General features: G+C 41.4%; 1 protein-coding gene across 1 annotated transcript in view; it reads left to right on the top strand.

Annotated features, from left to right (window-relative positions):
- LOC126272493 (sex peptide receptor) overlaps nucleotides 1-18,163 on the top strand; it is a 3,488,090-nt gene that overhangs the window by 1,903,630 nt on the left and 1,566,297 nt on the right. Inside the window, exon 7 of the mRNA XM_049975380.1 lies at nucleotides 2,772-2,812. The gene's annotated coding sequence lies outside the window, so the exon portion shown is untranslated. The remainder of the gene's footprint in view (nucleotides 1-2,771; nucleotides 2,813-18,163) is intronic.

Raw genomic sequence — 18,163 nt, forward strand, 5'->3', positions numbered from 1 at the left:
GTTCCAGTTGTCAGACTGCCAACCGAACTGACACCACGCAGCTGCTCGTCCTGCCCTGTCACCGCACTAACCAAAAGAGTAAGGAAAAGGAAGAGTATTTAACATGCTTTCGATATCGGGATCACTAGAGATGGAGCACAAACTCGGTTTAAGGAATGATGAAAAAGAAAATTGAGCGTCCTTTTTTAAAGGAACCATACTGGCATTTGCTTTACGCGGTTTGTGGATATCAGTAAAATACTAAGACAGAACAACCAAACGAGAATTTGAACTAGGATCTACATCTACCTCTACATACATATTCTGAAAGCCATCATATGTTCATGGTGGAGGGCACATTTTCCTAATACTAGTCATTTCCTTCCCTTTTCCACTCGAAAATAGAGCGAATGACAAATGACTGGTTGTATGCCTCCGTGAGAAGTTTAATCTCTCTTGTCTTTTCTTCGAGAGCCTTAAGCGAGAATTACATTGGGGGCAGTGGAATCGTTCTGCAGTCAGTCCTTTGCTGCCGGATCTTTAAATTTCCTAACAGACCTCCTCGAAAATATGTCACATTCACTCCGTTGATTCCCACTTTCGTTTCCGAAGCATCTGCATCAGACCTGAGTGTTTTTCGAAACTACCACTAACAAAGCTAGCAGTCGGACGCTCAACTGCTTAGATGTCGTCCTGTATTTTCAACTGGTGGGGGCCCCAAACACTCGACCAGTACCCCACAGTGGGTCTCACTAGTATCCTATATGCAGTCTCCTTTACAGATGAACAACAATCTCGTAAAATTCTCCCACTCAATCCAAGTCCACCATTCGCTTTCCCAACTACAATCCTTACATGTTCGTTCCATTTCATATTGCATTAGAACGTTGTTCCTAGACATTTAATAGACGTAGCTGTGTCAAGAAGCGCACTACCTATGCTGTATCAGAACATTATTGGTTTCTTTTTCCTATTCAGCTGCCTTACACTACATTTTTGTACATTTAGGTCTAGCTGTCATTCATCACACTAGCTAGATTTTGGTCTATCTTATGTCCTCATACAGTCACGCAAGGCCTACACCTTTCCCTACACCACAGTATCGTCAGCAGCCAAAAGCAGACTGCTGGTTGCCGTGTCCGTCTGATCATTCAAGTGAATAGAAAATAACAACGTTCCTATCACACTACTTTGGGAGACTCGGGGCACTCCTGACTATACTCTTGTCTTTGACGAACACTCGTTGTTGAGGACAACATGCTGGGTTAAGTTACTTAACAAGTATTCAAACGACTCTAATATCTGGGAGCCTGTGCTTGCACCTTCATTAACACTCCGCAGCCTGTCCTCCTTCATCCATAGATCACAGGTTGTCTTGTGAGAAAGGAACAATCTGAATTCCCTAAATTCTTGCTGATTTGTGGATAGAAGCTTTTCTTTCTTAAATAAATGTATTACATTCTAACTCAGAATATGTTCAAGGATTCTACAGAAAACCTATGTTCAAGATATTGGTCTGTAACTATGCAGGTCCGCTGTTTTACACTCCATATCTACAGGAGTCACCTGCGCTTCTTTCTAGTCGCATGGCACCTTGCGATGGGCGAGAGATTCGCGATAAAGGAGAGATTAGTAGGGGTATAATGCTGCAGAGTGCTCTTTGTAAACCCGAACTGATTCCATCAGGATATTTCCACTTACTTGCTTTCAGCTTTTTCAGTTGTTTCACTATTCACGGATGGTTGTTATTATCCTATTGAATGTGAACTAACCATTGCACTACCCCACACACTGCCAAATCTGCAGGACCGCACACCCTCTGCCGCGACCATCGCGCGTGAACAGTCCTGGTTGAATAGCTGGATGGAGGGAATATCACTATGCCTCTAATTACTAATTCGCTGTAAAAAATATAATTCCAGATTTCACATACACACTATCATAAAAAACTCTGTATTTAGTAAGATTATTGATGACCATACACAATCGAGACAACACAATGGTTTATTACAGCATTTTATTCTGTCATCAGTAACATAGCACTCAGAAAAAGACGACAGATAACATTTTCTTATATTGTGCTGCTTTGAGAGAGTTGTCGGAGAATACCAAGTTGTTCTGGAAGTTTGTTCGCTAAGGAGTGCGACAGGGTTCAGTCCTGGAGCCTGTACAACTGGACGTCACACACTGATGAAAAGACTTGTGTGTGCGCGAAATGTTTCAGTAGAGTGCAGCGTAGTCTCTTAGAACCTAACAAAAAAAGTTGTCTCACAAGCATCTTAACTCACTTCATAATTAAGATACCTCATATAACACTTTACATTCATGAAAACGTGTTTGAAGTCACAGTTCCTGAACGACTACGCTTAATGCTAGAGGTGGGTAACTCATCGGAGAGGCTGATATCCTGTTCTACGTATGGAACTTTCAAGTAGCAGCCAATTTCTTTCTGCGTCGTAAAACTGAAAATACTCGCGCTCTGAGTGTGTCCCGCGACGTCCCTGTAGCAGTAGAAGTTTGTGCTGAAGCGCGCTTTCCGCAAGCGGGCTTCGTGAGTGGCTACGACCAGGGCCACCGGATACAGCACTTTGCCAACTTCTCAACCGCCCGAGATGTCTGAGTCTCTCGGACGTGAAAGCAGTCCATCTCTTGATTTTACAGCCGCAAATAAGTTTGAAGTTAACCTCAGATGCCGCTGCTCTCTCTCTCTCTCTCTCTCTCTCTCTCTCTCTCTCTCTCTCTCTCTCTCTTGCAAACGTGAGATGTTCTTACTTGCGGCACTTCTGTTTCAGGTATCTTCAAGGAGATCCTCCACCGACCTCTGCCAGCCGCGGTAAGTAGTGAAACGTCGTTTTACTTCATCCGTTATTTGATATATTACATTTTACGAAAAGCTCACTCTGTTAGCAAGTATACAATTCTATCGTTTCTGTAAAAGTACTCTTCCTCCGCTTTTATTTTGATAGCTTTGCAGGAACTTTTAAAGTGTGGAGTAGAAGGTGTATGACCTGTAGCCCGTAAATTTATTGCCAAACTGATTTACATTTTCAAATATAAATAGATCGTTAAACACCCCTAGACGCAAAGTTATGTTTACTCTTCTTAATGGTGTAATTAAGCCAACGCTACTCCAAAGTAACAATTGTAAAAGCGTTTCTATAACCAATACGCGAGTCACAGGTTCGAGGTAATGAAACAGTTAATAGTTTCCCGAAGACGACAACCTAAAATCTGTAATACTGCAGTATAGAATTAAACTTTCCTGGGGACTCTGCAATTGAAAAACATTGTAGCTTATCACAGATTTTAGCAGCGAATTTCATTACCAAAACACTGTAAAATAAACGTAGAAACATGGAGAATCTATTAATACAAAAATAAATGTAAAAACACTCATTCAGGTAATCACCAACCAACCTTCTGTAGACTGTATGGTTGCCATTTTGAATAGTGGCGTCAGGCCGAAGATGAGATTGCTTCTGCTACTTAAGCACTGCTGAACGTAGAACTAAAGCATAAGCGGTCACTGAACAATACAACACAGGGAAACAAAATGAACAGAAGAGTCTTGTCAGAACCCTACCATCCAGTCGGCCCCGGGTTCACTGTGTTGTCCTTCGCTAAACTCGACCGGTGTGGTTCTGTCTCTAAGACGTCTCTTCGATTCTTTCCTCTTGTAAGTGACATTTCAAACCGATGACTTGAAGATATTAACATTCCGACCGTCCAGACGAAAGGCAGTACTTCTTCAGCGCTCAGGTGGCTCAAAAACGTCGGGCTTATATGAACGCAAAGAAGTACCCGATCATAAATTGAGAGCACTACATTTCTGTATTTCTACACGACTAATCTATTGCGTTAAGCATTTGTCGGTCTACAAGGCCGTCATCAGACTTTAACTGATTACTGTCGCCAAAGAAGTTACGTTGTCCATTCATATTAATGTGACCACCAGCCAAAACCTGAATAAGCACCTTTTGCAGTACAGACGGTAGGAAGATAGTCAATAAGGATCTGGAAAGTACCGACAGGGTTGTGCAGTCATGCCATATTCAGAGCAGGGACTAGTTGAGCCATGATTCTTTGTTGAGAACCCATGGTACGAAGAGCCCGATAGTGATGGTCCCACATATCCTCGATTGCGTTGAAATGTGGAGGGTTTCGTGGCAAGCGGACGGAGTACGGTAAACACATCCTTGGGCTCTTCGAACCACATATGTACACTACGAGCTGCGTGACACGTAGCAATGTTCTATTGCTAGATGTTATCGTGGCGAGGAAAAACAAGCGGCACATAAAAGTGGCCGTGGCCCCCTGTAGTCAGATGCATACTTGTGTTCATCCACTGTGATTCGCAGAGTAACCAGATCACCCGGGGAGTGCTAAGAAAACGTTCCCCAGATCAAAACACTTTCTGCTCCATCCTGGACAATTGGGACGTTTGTTGCACGGCGCCTGCTTCCAGACATTTCACACTGATGGAGTATAGAACGTGATTCAACTGAAAAGGTCATCTTTCGACACTCAATGGAAGTCCGGTTGCGATGATGACGTTCAATGTCCATGAACAGCATTCAGCATGGGTGCATAAACAAGGTATCTGCTACGGGGGTCCATACAAAGTAACAGGTGCCGAACGGTAGTTGAGGAGACACTGTTGGCAGCGCCTCGGTTCATGTAGGCAATTAGTTGCTCAACAGTTGCTCGTCTACTCGCAGGTACACACTTCCGCACCCATCATTCATCCCTGTCATCTATAGCCTGCTGCGCACCGAAGTTACCTCGGCGCCGGTTTTGGATGACGCCACTTTTCCATATACTGTATACTTTAACCACGGTGACACGCCAAGAGTCGAAACAAGCCGTTTGCACCCTAGGCCTGAAAACCAATGATCATGTCGTACCGTATCGACATTACGACAATGGCTGCACTCTTTCCTACTTCCCTCCGACAATTTTGTGTACCCTATCCTACTAGTGCGGCCACCTAAGTCGAACGTAGGTGGTGGTGACATTAACGTGACTGCACCGTATGCATTGCTCATCTTGACTTTGTGGTGACGGACTTTGGCCTAATTCTTCGATGCAAACAATGATGGATAAACCAGATATGCTGTACAGCTTCTTGTCGTTTACAATAGACCAAAAGCAAATTCAGCATAACACAATTAGTATAACGAACTGTGTTTTCAACGAAATACTACGTAAAGGTACGTCACCATAAAAATCAAGACAAATATTGTAACTTTTTTTGGAGGCAGCAGTCAGCTTAAGTCAGACGAAGGCCTTATAAGCCGAAAATCAGGTAATGCAATAAATTCATTCTACAGAACATAAGCAGTATTGTACTTTTTATGTATTATAATGTTGATCTATCGAGAAACGACGAAAAAATGAGTTAACAATCCCAGGTAATATTAGGATCACAACAGAAGTTTGTTTTGAAGTCCGTGAGCAATTTGTCTCCCAATCTTAACGACGTTATCCGAATGCCCTGTTACAAAATTATGAATAACTTGAGTTTAACCTCGAATGTGCATCTCAACTGATCCAAAGTTCTTGTCATCATATCCGGAAAGGTTTTCGCTTGTATCTATGCCCGGAAAACAGTGTGACAGGGTGCGACGTGTAAACTTAAACTTCTGCCACTACTTGTTCTCCCGAAACTTCGCGACAGCTATGTAATACAGCAAGGCACTGTTAGCGGAAACTCAAGACGATGGGAACTAACTGTGAATGATTTTGTTCAGTCCAGCTGCTTATCTGTTCATTTGACCAAGTAACTACCTCAAATGATCAGTCAGGGGTCAGAATTGGTATGTACATATTTACCACGTGCTACATCTACCCATCGGCTCCTCAGCGACCATTAATTCCCAATTTTCTCACATTAGGAGTAGGCACCTTTCATAACATAACAGTCACATCACAAGGTCTCACTTATCTAATATCCATGAAATTAAAACTTTTGCCTACTTCTTATCTCTTCAGTTTTCTGCCTCTACAAAAAGCCGCCCTCCGTTGTGAGCACAGTCGCATGTCCTGTAATAATTAAGAAATAGCTTGATGACTCAGTATCGTCAGCTTCATAACTATTTTCTCAAAACTGGCATATGTTTCCGTCTGTAAAACAGCGAAAAAAATGCAGCCATCTTGCCCCATTTGAATTCATTCTTGCAAACATTCCTAGTCTATCAGCAATCGTCTATGCTGTCTGGAAATCTATATAAAATGTTGCTAGTCTCTGTCTTTCTTGGTCGGGTGACCGGGTAAAAGATTACAATTACGAAATTATATTTGGTAAACACTTTAATTTATTCGTATCACCCTGTTTAATAATCGAACTACTTGTCCATTCAGTGATTCGATCGGATAATTACCTTTAAAAAATGCAGTAGATAACCTTTGGTTTATTCAGCGTATTGATAATGGAGGTAGAATATCACGTCTAATTCGGTTAATGTGCTTTTCATCTTACCCCTCCACATATACTTTAAGGATGGGCAAGAAGGGCTGCAATGCAGAAGTCGTGATCCCCTTTTCAACTTACGCTATGAATGATTTGTTGGCCAATCTGGTTAAACTTGGCCCAATTGCAGACCGCACATGTCACTCTGATATGACCCTCTCCAACACTCGAAGATTAAATGAGTTTATCAGTGCAACAAACTGAATGACTACAGGTATAACAAAAGATTATGGTAGACAGGAACTCGTGTTTCATTCGTACAACTTCTAACACCGCAGTAAATCGAAATGAACGCCGCATTACCCCACAACAACACCATCATAAAGCCCAATGCATCATCAGCAGAGAGTATATCTGCTAGAGACGTGAGACACACCGTGCTCTGATCAACAAGCGGTCACACATGCCACACTATATACGAAGAAGAACCCAGTTTCAATCATGATAAAAATTCACAGATATTTAATGAGATGCATAACTGATCCACAAACGCTGAAGGCGTAAGCTTTTCAAATGGTTCAAATGGCTCTGAACACTATGGGACTTAATATCTGAGGTCATCAGTCGTCTAGAACTTAGAACTACTTAAACCAAACTAACCTAAGGACATCACATACATCCATGCCCGAAGCAGGATTCGAACCTGCGACCGAGCAGTCGCATGGTTCCGGACTGAAGCTCCTAGAACCAGTCAGCCACCGCGGCCGGCTGAAGGCGTAAGCACATGCTGGAAAATTAGTGGTCCGACAAACTGAAGTTAAACAGGAGACTTCAAAATCAGGGAATTCACGTCCTGGCTATACCGTTTTGAAAAGAGAAGACCGCTTCATCTGTAAGTCCTTTATTTATAGGAGAATGGAATGACCTACCGTTAGTAGCAGCTTAGCGAAAATTGCTGATTACGAACGGTGCGTCCTCCCTTCTCTTTCTTCTGTCTGAACATCAATTGATTTTGTGCGTTTATCCCGTTTACAACTTTCCATTTTACTCATAGTCATGCCTTTTTGCAACTTTACATGATTCAGTGTCTATCAGTTTTTACAGCTGCGAAACCCATCGCGCCTATAAATAAAAGACTTACAGCTAAAGAGGTCTTACTTTTCAAAAGAATCTGAATGTAATCAAATTCTACAAATCAGTAAAGTCCACTCAGCTGAAAAGTTCCATAATCACGAATAGGAAAAAATTACGGGAAATCAACTCTCAACGAGAATATCCGAATCACCTAATTAAAGTATTAAAATGTATGTATGAGGACACAACAATAATCGTATGTGTTGGAAACCAAAGGTATAGTGAAACGATACATATAAACCTAGATGTAAGGCAGGAATGTAGCGTGTCTCACATATCGTTTACAATTCATATAGACTTTCTGATTAGAGAATTGTTGTACAAAATTAACTGAGGCGTTTTGTATTGCACCAGATTTTACCCTTGAAACGACGCTAAGCGTCAATGATGAGATTATTATAAGTAAAACTGAAGACTAGCTGCAATGACCGGTATATATATTACAGACGTTATGTGACAATTAAAATTTTCACGATAAATGCAAAAGTAATAGCCATCACCTGTAAATATATCGTTAGAACCAAAATTTTAATTAGTGACACTATATTACAATTATTTAAGGTTTATAATTCCTTAGGAAGTATGAAAAGGACTTTAGGAACGAGTTACTCACGTTCCAAGAAACATGCAGTACGCTAGATACAAGCCTAAGAACTAAAATTAGAAAAGAAAGTCGTACAAAATAATCGATGTGCCTCTTTTTTCTAACGATCTGAAATTTTGACGTTGACAAAAGCTGATACGAACAAGATGCAGGCTTCCGAAATCAGATTCTGAAGGTCAGTAAAAGGATGCTACTTTTCAGATAAAACTGCAAATGAAACAATATCGAATGAACTAGAAATAAAGTCTTCGGAAGAAAAAATTTGAACTGCAGAAATGATTGGAGAAAGCATGTTGATAGAATGCCGAATGAGAGGATCACAAGAAGACTGATGTACTGACGGCCTAAAAGAACAAGAAATCGGAGAAGAACAAGGAAACGATGGTCAGATATATTCTGAGGGCGAAACAGACAACAATGCCCAAAACATGAAGTGCAGAAGAATAAGACGATGACATACTCATTCCACACTACATACTGAGGTCGATACATTGATTGATAAGGACCTGTCATACGCTTTAATCTGAGTACATTAGTTGAGAATAAAATCAGTTAACAAAATAAAAACTTTCATTATGTTATGGGGTAACACTGCCTTATTCACTGTAGACTGACAAGGAGTAGACGTAATTCCAATCATTGTTCGCGTGGCAGTGTGGTTACACAAAGCCATAGACTTTCAAGTTTCTAAAACTCATGAACAATGTAAAAGGTAACACTGCGCCTCTCGTAATTACATTTAAAAAAATTTATCGTACATATTGAGATCAATATGACTATAATATCTATCTGGGAAGGTAAAGTCTCTTTGTACTGCACCAAACGTGGAGCCTGACTCACATGTACGAAGTATTCATTACTAAAAGCTGAAAAATTGTAGTAAATCCTCACTCGAAATTAGTCCTGCGATAACTATCGTGATAACCCCTGACTATCAAAATAACTGAAATAAAAATGATTGAAATACACGTGCACACACACTAAATAGTTCAGATATCTCCATCTCTAGACTGTCAACAAACATTTCCATATCCACTCTACCCTAGCAGATAAGTGTTATCATAAACCATAGCGCTCCGCTTCCACTACCGCGTGGTGGGGTGTAGCCACCAAAGATACGATCTATAGTTAACTGCCAACCTAATTCCTCCTACTTGCGATGAAATTTCTCTAATGACTACATAGACCTTTCTGCTTACACTACGGCTACTGGAAAAATGGTAGTAACAGACAAACAGCTGGCTACTATTACGAGAAATCACATTCACTCCTTTCAGTCACCCACAACAGGTTAAATGACGGGACAAGGATAAGGGGATATGTCAGGTCCACAATTATGTAATATATTAGGGAACCCACACACATCCGTTCTAGACGCTCGTGTCACAGAAAAATCGAGACACGGAAACAAGCACAAAGCTCGTATATATGAGATGGACCCGATGGATGCCTCTCTCTCATTGATCAGTCAGGCTATTTTGTTTCCCTCTCTCTTCATTACTAACCCTCAGTCACTATTCCTCTCCCTCACCTTCTTCTCTCAGGTACCTACGTGTCATAGTCGTAACCTTAAATCTACGTGTGTGTATTTGTTTTTGTTGTTATTTCTTTCCTAAGCTAATATTAGCCGATTTTTTTCTACTATGATTAGTACAGCTTCCAATTATTTTTAAATAGTTGCTTCTAGTGTTGTTTTCCATATGCAACGAAAGTCTTCCTACAAAAATCGTGTTGCACATTAAGTAAATCGGCTGAGACTCTGTTTAGATGTAAGAGTAGCAAGGGCGGCCCTAATCCCACTAGTTTATCAATATAAATGTATTATATAAAAATGAGTGTTTGTGCGTATTCTATGGGTTCCTCTGCTGTACGACCGACTGCTATGAAACTTTGGTGAGTTTTCAAGTGCGCACCACTAAGGATTTCTGTTAGAGTAAGAACCATCTAACACTTAGGTGGGGAGGTAGGTGAAAACAAGCTTATCTCAGACCCTTCTCGAGCAATTTAAGTCAAATTTGAGTATGCATGAGTTATTATTTATATAATTATTTGTGTATAAGTATTGTGGTGAGCTCGAGGCGAGTGGAAGTGAAACATAAAAATAATTCATAACGACCGGTATTGTTTTCAAATCCATATATTTTGGGTAGCTAGATTTGTTGGTGGCAGTAACGATGACGTGTCACCTCTAGAGTTGATAGTGCAGGGACAATAACCTATGAGCGCATCTCTGTAAAGCCTGAAGGAATTCCTGTCAAAATTGGCACATACCTTTCTTGAAGTTTGGAAAGGTTTACTGTTATAGCAAGACACACCACAAATATCTAAGGCTGAAGACATGGGGTGAAAATAAATGACATAAAAGCAAACCTCAGGAATGTGAAACACATTTTGTACCTACATCAGTCACTATTTGTAAAATAGTACTGCGGTATTACAATACCCTACTGCTGATGATGAAGCGACGATTAGAAGGGGAGATACGTGTGAACGTCGGAAAGCTACCTTTTGGTAATTCCTTCCTGTAATTAGTTAACTTGCTACGCTTTAAGTACTATGCGCGATTTGTCTCGTACTTGCGTTGTCCAGGGCGTCAACCACACGTGAAAATGTGTACTGTGGCGAGCCAATAATTTTTGGCAGCGTATTTCAGGGCCGAAACTCATGCCACACGGCTCAGTACCGCACATACATTTAACGTCCTCCCTAGAGTCGCTTGATGTGAAACAGCGGAGAATCTGAGAGTTGACGGTGACAGCACGTTTTCGTCGAAAGTCGATGTAGAACATAGTTCAAGACATAAGGCGTCATAAACGTTGAGATGCATGAAAACTACACTTCAGGCCGAAATTCGCTGGAGATACAGGTGAAATAAGCAAACAAATATATTGAATACATGTTCGCATGTGGCCCAAAAAAGCCACGGATAAGAAGCTCCTCCCAAGGCCATGTATCGACTGCAACCAAACTATGTGGAACGAAATACTCTTGGGGTAAGAAACAGGAATCTCGTATTTAGGGGGGAGGGGGCGGTATCATGGAAAGCAAATCAAATATTGGAGGAGATGGAGAAACAGAGAGAGGGGAAAGAGGAGATGGGCTCAGAGGAATTGGACTCATAGAAGATTAGAATAAATACATGGCCAGACAATAACACGTAATTGGCTACGTGTGTGTGTGTGTGTGTGTGTGTGTGTGTGTGTGTGTGTGTGTGTATGCGTGCGTGGGTGTCTGGGTGTGGGTGTCGGTGTGTGCACAAGCGGAAGAAGCTATGGGCAAACAGATAATAAACAAATGAAGAGGTTTGTAATGTATTTCTCATTTATTTATACCGGGTGATCAAAAAGTCAGCATAAATGCGGAAACTTAATAAATTACGGAATAATGTAGATAGAGAGGTAAAAATTAACACACATGCTTGGAATGACATGGGGTTTTACTAGAACCGAAAAAAAACAAAGTTCAGAAAATGTCTGACAGATGGCGCTGGACAATGAAACTGCTACCGTGACGGGTGAGAGGTACGATGATATGTTACAGAATTACAACATCCCCAGATTAGCTGATAAACACCTGCTGGAACGTACGATGTTTATGCACGATGGCGCTCCAACCCATATTTCTAGACCGGTGAAAGATCACTTGCGCGCACCGTTTGGTGATGATCGTGTGCTCACCCGCCACTTTCGTCATGCTTGGCCTTCCAGGTCCCCAGACCTCAGTCCGTGCAATTATTGGCTTTGGGGTTACCTGAAGTCGCAAGTGTATCGTGATCGACCGACATCTCTAGGGATGCTGAATGACAGCATTCGACGCCAATGCCTCACCATAACTTCCTACATTCTTTACAGTGCTGTTCACAACATTATTCGTAGACTACAGCTATTGTTGAGGAATGATGGTGGACATATTGAGCATTTCCTGTAGAGAATATCATCTTTGCTTTGTCTTACTTTGCTATGCTAATTATTGCTATTCTGATCAGATGAAGCGCCATCTGTCGGACATTTTTTGAACGTTTGTATTTTTTTTTTGTTTCAATAAAACCCCATGTCATTCCAAGCAAGTGTGTCGATTTTTACCACTCTATCTACATTATTACGTGATTTATTCAGTTTTCAAATTTATACTGACGTTATGACCACCCGGTATATGGCAGCAGCAAACATTTCCCTATCAACTTGCCTATTTTGTAGAGAGTAAACTCATTTTCTCCATGTTCTCATGTCGATCAGCTGTATTACGAGATGAAATGAATACGAAACATTATTTCTCACAATTCATTCGATGCAGATGCTTGCTGTATAAGCTTCAGAAAAACTGGTATACCTAAGAACTATTATTCACTCTATTTTGTTTCAAATGCATCGTTTGAATTACTGTTTCAAACTGATTGATTTTCAATCACAATCGATAAGTTAAGTACCTTGTTCTCTAACAAAAGAATTAGTCGCAAACTTCTTAAGTGATAAATCTCCTATCTCTTACATAAATTACTCACTTTTAGAGTGGAGGAAGTAGCACACGGTCATAGAAAGAAAACAGGAGATGAACAGATTCAGGGCAACGTAGAGATGGATAGAGAGAGATATGAAAGAGGAGATGGACAGAAGAAGCTGGAGGAGCAAATAAACAGGGAAAGGCTAGGGAAGGAGATAAAAGTTGTTCAAATGGCTCTGAGCACTATGGGACTAAACTGCTGTGGTCATTAGTCCCCTAGAACTTAGAACTACTTAAACCTAACCAACCTAAGGACATCACACACATCCATGCCCGAGGCAGGATTCGAACCTGCGACCGTAGCAGTCGCACGGCTCCGGACTGCGCGCCTAGAACCGCGAGACCACCGCGGCCGGCCAGAAGGAGATAGATAGAGGGAGAAGAAAGAGAAGTGGACAGTGCAAAGAATGAGGTATCGATGTCATTTCTAGCATCAGACTAGAAAAGAATAGGCTACAGTTTTATCGAAGAATACAATACTAGAATTCGATGTATTCTCCAGTATCTCTACTGGCTCTGTCCTAGTACACTACTATTTTGAAACCAGAGGATTAAATTCTTTCTAGTTTCTGTTATGCTTCTGAGCAAAAACAAAAGCATTTTAAACAATAACGTAACGACATTATGAAAACTGATTGGATTTGCCATTGGTCGCTTTTGTTACGTACCAAATGGGATAAAACTCTAAGAAACCGTTAAGACGATAGGCCGAAATTTATGAGGTAGAAAGAGGCGATCAGAGACACGAGACTACGCTCATAACAGCTTACAGTCGAATTACATTTGTGTGATGTTAATATGACGTAACGGGACGAAGATGTACGAACGAAAAGGCTCGACAACGTGATGTTATTTTTGTTTTTTTCTTCACTTACTTTGGTATGAAATCTTGATGATTCAAGGTAAAATGAGGTTTATCTTTGACTAGCATATAAAAGAAATGAGACATACAATCCTCCATTCTCTCTCTCTCTCTCTCTCTCTCTCTCTCTCTCTCTCTCTCTCTCTCTCTCTCTAACTGTCATCTAGCTGTACAATACGTACTGCTTTAATGATACGGTACATATAATATAATTAGAGCGGATAGGTGGGAAGAGTACCTTGAGGGCGAAGATCTGTCTGATGCAATACAAGAAGAAACAAGAGTCGATTTAGTAGAGATAGGGGATCCAGTGTTAGAATCAGAGTTTAAGAGAGCTTTGGAGGACATAAGATCAAATATGGCAGAAGGGATTGATAACATTCCATCACAATTTCTAAAATCATTGGGGTAAGTGGCAAGAAAACGACTATTAACACTGGTGTGTAGAATATCATCCACACGATTCCGAAGATTGCAAGAGCTGACAAGTGTGAGAACTATCGCACAATGAGTTTAGAAGCTCATACATATAAGCTGCTGACAAGAATAATATACAGAAAAATGGAAAAGAAAGTTGAGGATGTGTTAGGCAATTCCAACGTTGATGTTGATAATGGAATGAAGACTAAGGAAAATAAACAAACGTTCACGGGATTTGCCTACCTGGAAAAAGTAGTCGACCGTGCAGAGTGGTGGAAGATGTTCGAAATTCTTAGAAAGGAAGGGGTAGGCTACAGGAAAGTGGGGTAATATACAGTGTTTACAAGAGCTAAGAGGGAATAATAAGAGAGGACGACCAGGAAAGAAGTGATCGGATTAAAAGGGGTGTAAGACAGAGATGTAGTCTTTCACTCATACTGTTCAATCTCTACATCGGAGAACCAATAATGGAAATAAAAGAAAGGTTCATAACTGGAATTAAAATTCACCGTGAAAATATATCACTGATTGGATTCGCTGATGACATTGCTACCCCGAGTGAAAGTGAAGAAGTATTGCATGATGTGCTGAATGGAATCAACAGTCTAATGAATACAGAATACTTGCAGAGTAAATCGAAGGAAGACGAAAGCAATGAGAAGTAGTACAAATGAAAACAGCAAGAAACTTAACATCACGATTGGTCATAACAAAGTAGATGACCTTAAGGAAGACTGCTACCTAGACAGCAAAATAGCTAACGATCGACGCAGCAAGGAGGACATCAAAAGCAGATTAGCACAGAGGGGCATTCTGGGGCAAGGGAAGTATCCTACTAGACCTTCATTTGACTCAGAATGTTCTGAGAAAGTACGTCTGCAGCATAACATTGGGACTGGACTGGACTCTGGGAAAAACGGAACAGGAGGGAATCGAAGCATTTGAGATGAGGTGCCACAGACGAATGTTGAAAATTAGATGAACTGATAAGGTCAAGAACAAGAACAAGGCGACTCTGCACAGAACCGGAGAGAAAAAGGAATATATGGAAAACACTGAGAAGGAGAACGGACAGGATAATAGGACACCTGTTAAAACGTCCGGAAATGGCTTCCATGGTACTAGAGGGAACTGTAGAGGGCAAATCTGTATAGGAATACAGAGATTGGAGTACATCCAGCAAGTTTTGAGGACGTTGGTTGCAAGTGCTATTATGAGTTGAAAAGTTTGGCACAGGAGAGATTATTTCGTCACACATCGTATCGAAACAGTCAGATCAATGCAACTCAAGAAAAAAAGAAAAGGAAGATGCAGACGGTCAAAGAAGGAAGCAATTGTCAACTTATGATCTTGATCTGCTAGTGGAACACGCACCGAGAAAATCATCGGTTCACAATTTCTATGTTTAATAGTTCGCATTCCGAAATCTGAAGAGCTGACGATCAGCGTAGAGGTTTTGCTAAGAGCTCAGGTGGCTATCTTCTATGAATAGGGTATACGTAAGCTAGTATCATGTTACTACAAAGTAACCCAGAGTGGAGACTATGTAGAGAAATAGCGGGAATGTGTAGTTAAATGTTAAAAATAGATAATTCTTTTATTTTCAGTATGGTTTGCATTTTGCGACCGACCGGACCTATTTTCTGAGATGAATGTCTTAGGCCAACCCAACACATGGATGAGCGAGCGTGGTAAACAGCCTAAAATCACGCTCATGGTGTCCAGTGTACCAGATAAACTATTTGTAACACCCCACGATGCGATCCGGGTCTGGCGGTATCCTGCAGAACATAGCGCCTGCGGAAACTGACAGGTAGCACGCTTTACGTTACGTAGCCGGTGCCGCGCCAAGCACATTAGTACGTAACAGGACGCTGTAATCTGGGAAATGCCGTAGGTTGCGGCCGAGTCCTGATCCATTACCACGCTCCATATTTTCAGTAAGTGATTCAGCGTCAAAATCTTTCATTGACATTGAATCTTTTTGATGAAGTGCCTGCATCAGCTTTGTACTCATTTTTCGAAGATGGATGTTCAGTAGGAAGCGCATTATGTATTAAAATAATTATTTCCATGTTGAATCTTCTTTTAACATTTTTCTCTTTAGACTAATTGTCGTCTGCCGTATCCGTTGTAGTAACCAATTCGCAGTTCTGATGATGACATTGTGTGTAACTTCAGAAATTTTGTGAAGTTCCTATTACAGTAAAATGTATACCAGTACCTGTAACTTCCTCTCAATATAGTGGAAGACTTACCCATGACACATCTTTCTTTCATTCGTTGCTTTCTATTTTTTTTTTTTTTTTTTTTTTTTTTTTTGCGACATACAAGAAGTCAGGCATGCTTTTAGCAGTTACCTAGGCGGAAGTAAGTGAACAAGTAGATCTGTTCTCTATCCTCTGTCCTCAATGTTACTAGTCTCGGAGTGGTAAGTATTAGGCCATAATAAAACACTGAAAATAGTGAGCGCATTGACGATGAGATCTGCTGTTGTTTGAGGACTCTTGTAAGGCCTGCAGAAACTTCTGAAGAAGAAATGTCTGTTAGACATTTAGAGCATAAAGATGAACGTGGAAGTAAAATAGGAAACGCTTAGAATATGAGTAGTTTCCTACACAAGAAGTTTTGTGTGTGTTGTTTATTACAATTCATAAATGTGTGCGAAAAATGTAAGAGTGTTAAACATTGAAACTTTATCATATTTACTCAATATGTGTAGATGAGCCGGCCGGAGTGGCCGTGCGGTTCTAGGCGCTACAGTCTGGAACCGCGTGATCGCTACGGTCGCAGGTTCGAATGCTGCCTCGGGCATGGATGTGTGTGACGTTCTTAGGTTAGTTAGGTTTAAGTAGTTCTAAGTTCTAGGAGACTGATGACCACAGCAGTTAAATCCCATAGTGCTCAAAGACATATGAGCCATTTGTGTAGAGGAGCCTTAAACCAAACACGTGACGTAATATTTCAAACTGTCGTTAGCGGATACCTATTGTTTCAGACACTTACATCTGATGTCTCCGTAACTTCCTTTTAAACATCGCAAATCGTAAGGAAGTATTTAAACAAGATGTGGAAATTTTGGTATACTGTTCAAGTTTTTACCGAGTGAGGTGGCGCAGTGGTTAGACACTGGACTCGCAATCGGGAGGACGACGATTCAATCCCGCGTCCAGCCATCCTGATTTAGGTTTTCCGTGATATCCCTAAATAGCTTCAGGCAAATGCCGGGTTAGTTCCTTAGAAAGGGCACGGCCTATTTCCTTCCCCATCCTTCCCTAATCCGAGCTTGTGCTCCGTCTCTAATGACCTCGTTGTCGACGAGACGTTAAACAGTAATCTCCTCCTCCTCCTCCTATGTTCACGTTCTCCCGATGAATACATCTGTACAGATATTAAAGCAAACGAAAACACATGAGAAATGGTTTTACAAAACTGTACACACTGATAAGAGTAAAGAAAACAGGATGAAACAGAAAGCAGAAGAAGTAAAAAGGTTATGAAAGACAGAGAGTTGTAGGAAGCGTGAATGTTACGTAACTTTAAATTAACTTCGGTTCACCCATCTTGAAGAATAAGACACTAGCTTGAGTTTCATGGAATCTGGTTATTTATTTCGTTAATGGGAATTTTCATCAAGCTTTCAGACACGTAGTGAACTTCCACGTCAAATTAATACGTACGAAAAGACAACAAGCGCAAGGAACAGTGCAATTAGATCACTTGAGTTGCGCTTTACCGTGTCTTAAGTTACAAGGAGTATCACTGGTTTCAAAAGGACTTTGAGCTCGTGATTAACGACCGAGTAATTTCGTAGCTGACGGGGAAGTTGATGTGCAACAGGGGAACCGGATTACCGTCAGCGGTAGGGACACAACGGGGTCCGACATGCTCCTACGGACGCCACCGAGCGACGCTTGCTGCGCTGCGGAACAGCCGCCAGTGGCTGGCGCCAGCAGCTCCCGCTGACGGCTGGCGGCTGGCGGGTAATGAGAAGCTGCAGAAGAAGGCACTGCCGGCGACGTCAGTCTTCCGCGAAACGCGCCCCCTGTGGCTGCCGGGCCGGGGCGGCAGCACTTAATGAGGCCAGCCACTCCACCGCCTGACAAGAGCAGATTTTTTCCCCCTCCCAGTCTGCCCAGCTTCCGCGCTCGTGGTGCCCTACTTCTGCGTGTCTCTCAGGTCACAACTCCATTATCATAGGGGTCACAAAAAATCCAGAGCTAACGCAATTTACTTTGAATAGTTTAGTTAGTTA

This window comes from Schistocerca gregaria, chromosome 5, assembly GCF_023897955.1.
Source record: "Schistocerca gregaria isolate iqSchGreg1 chromosome 5, iqSchGreg1.2, whole genome shotgun sequence".
NCBI classification, from domain to species: domain Eukaryota; kingdom Metazoa; phylum Arthropoda; class Insecta; order Orthoptera; family Acrididae; genus Schistocerca; species Schistocerca gregaria.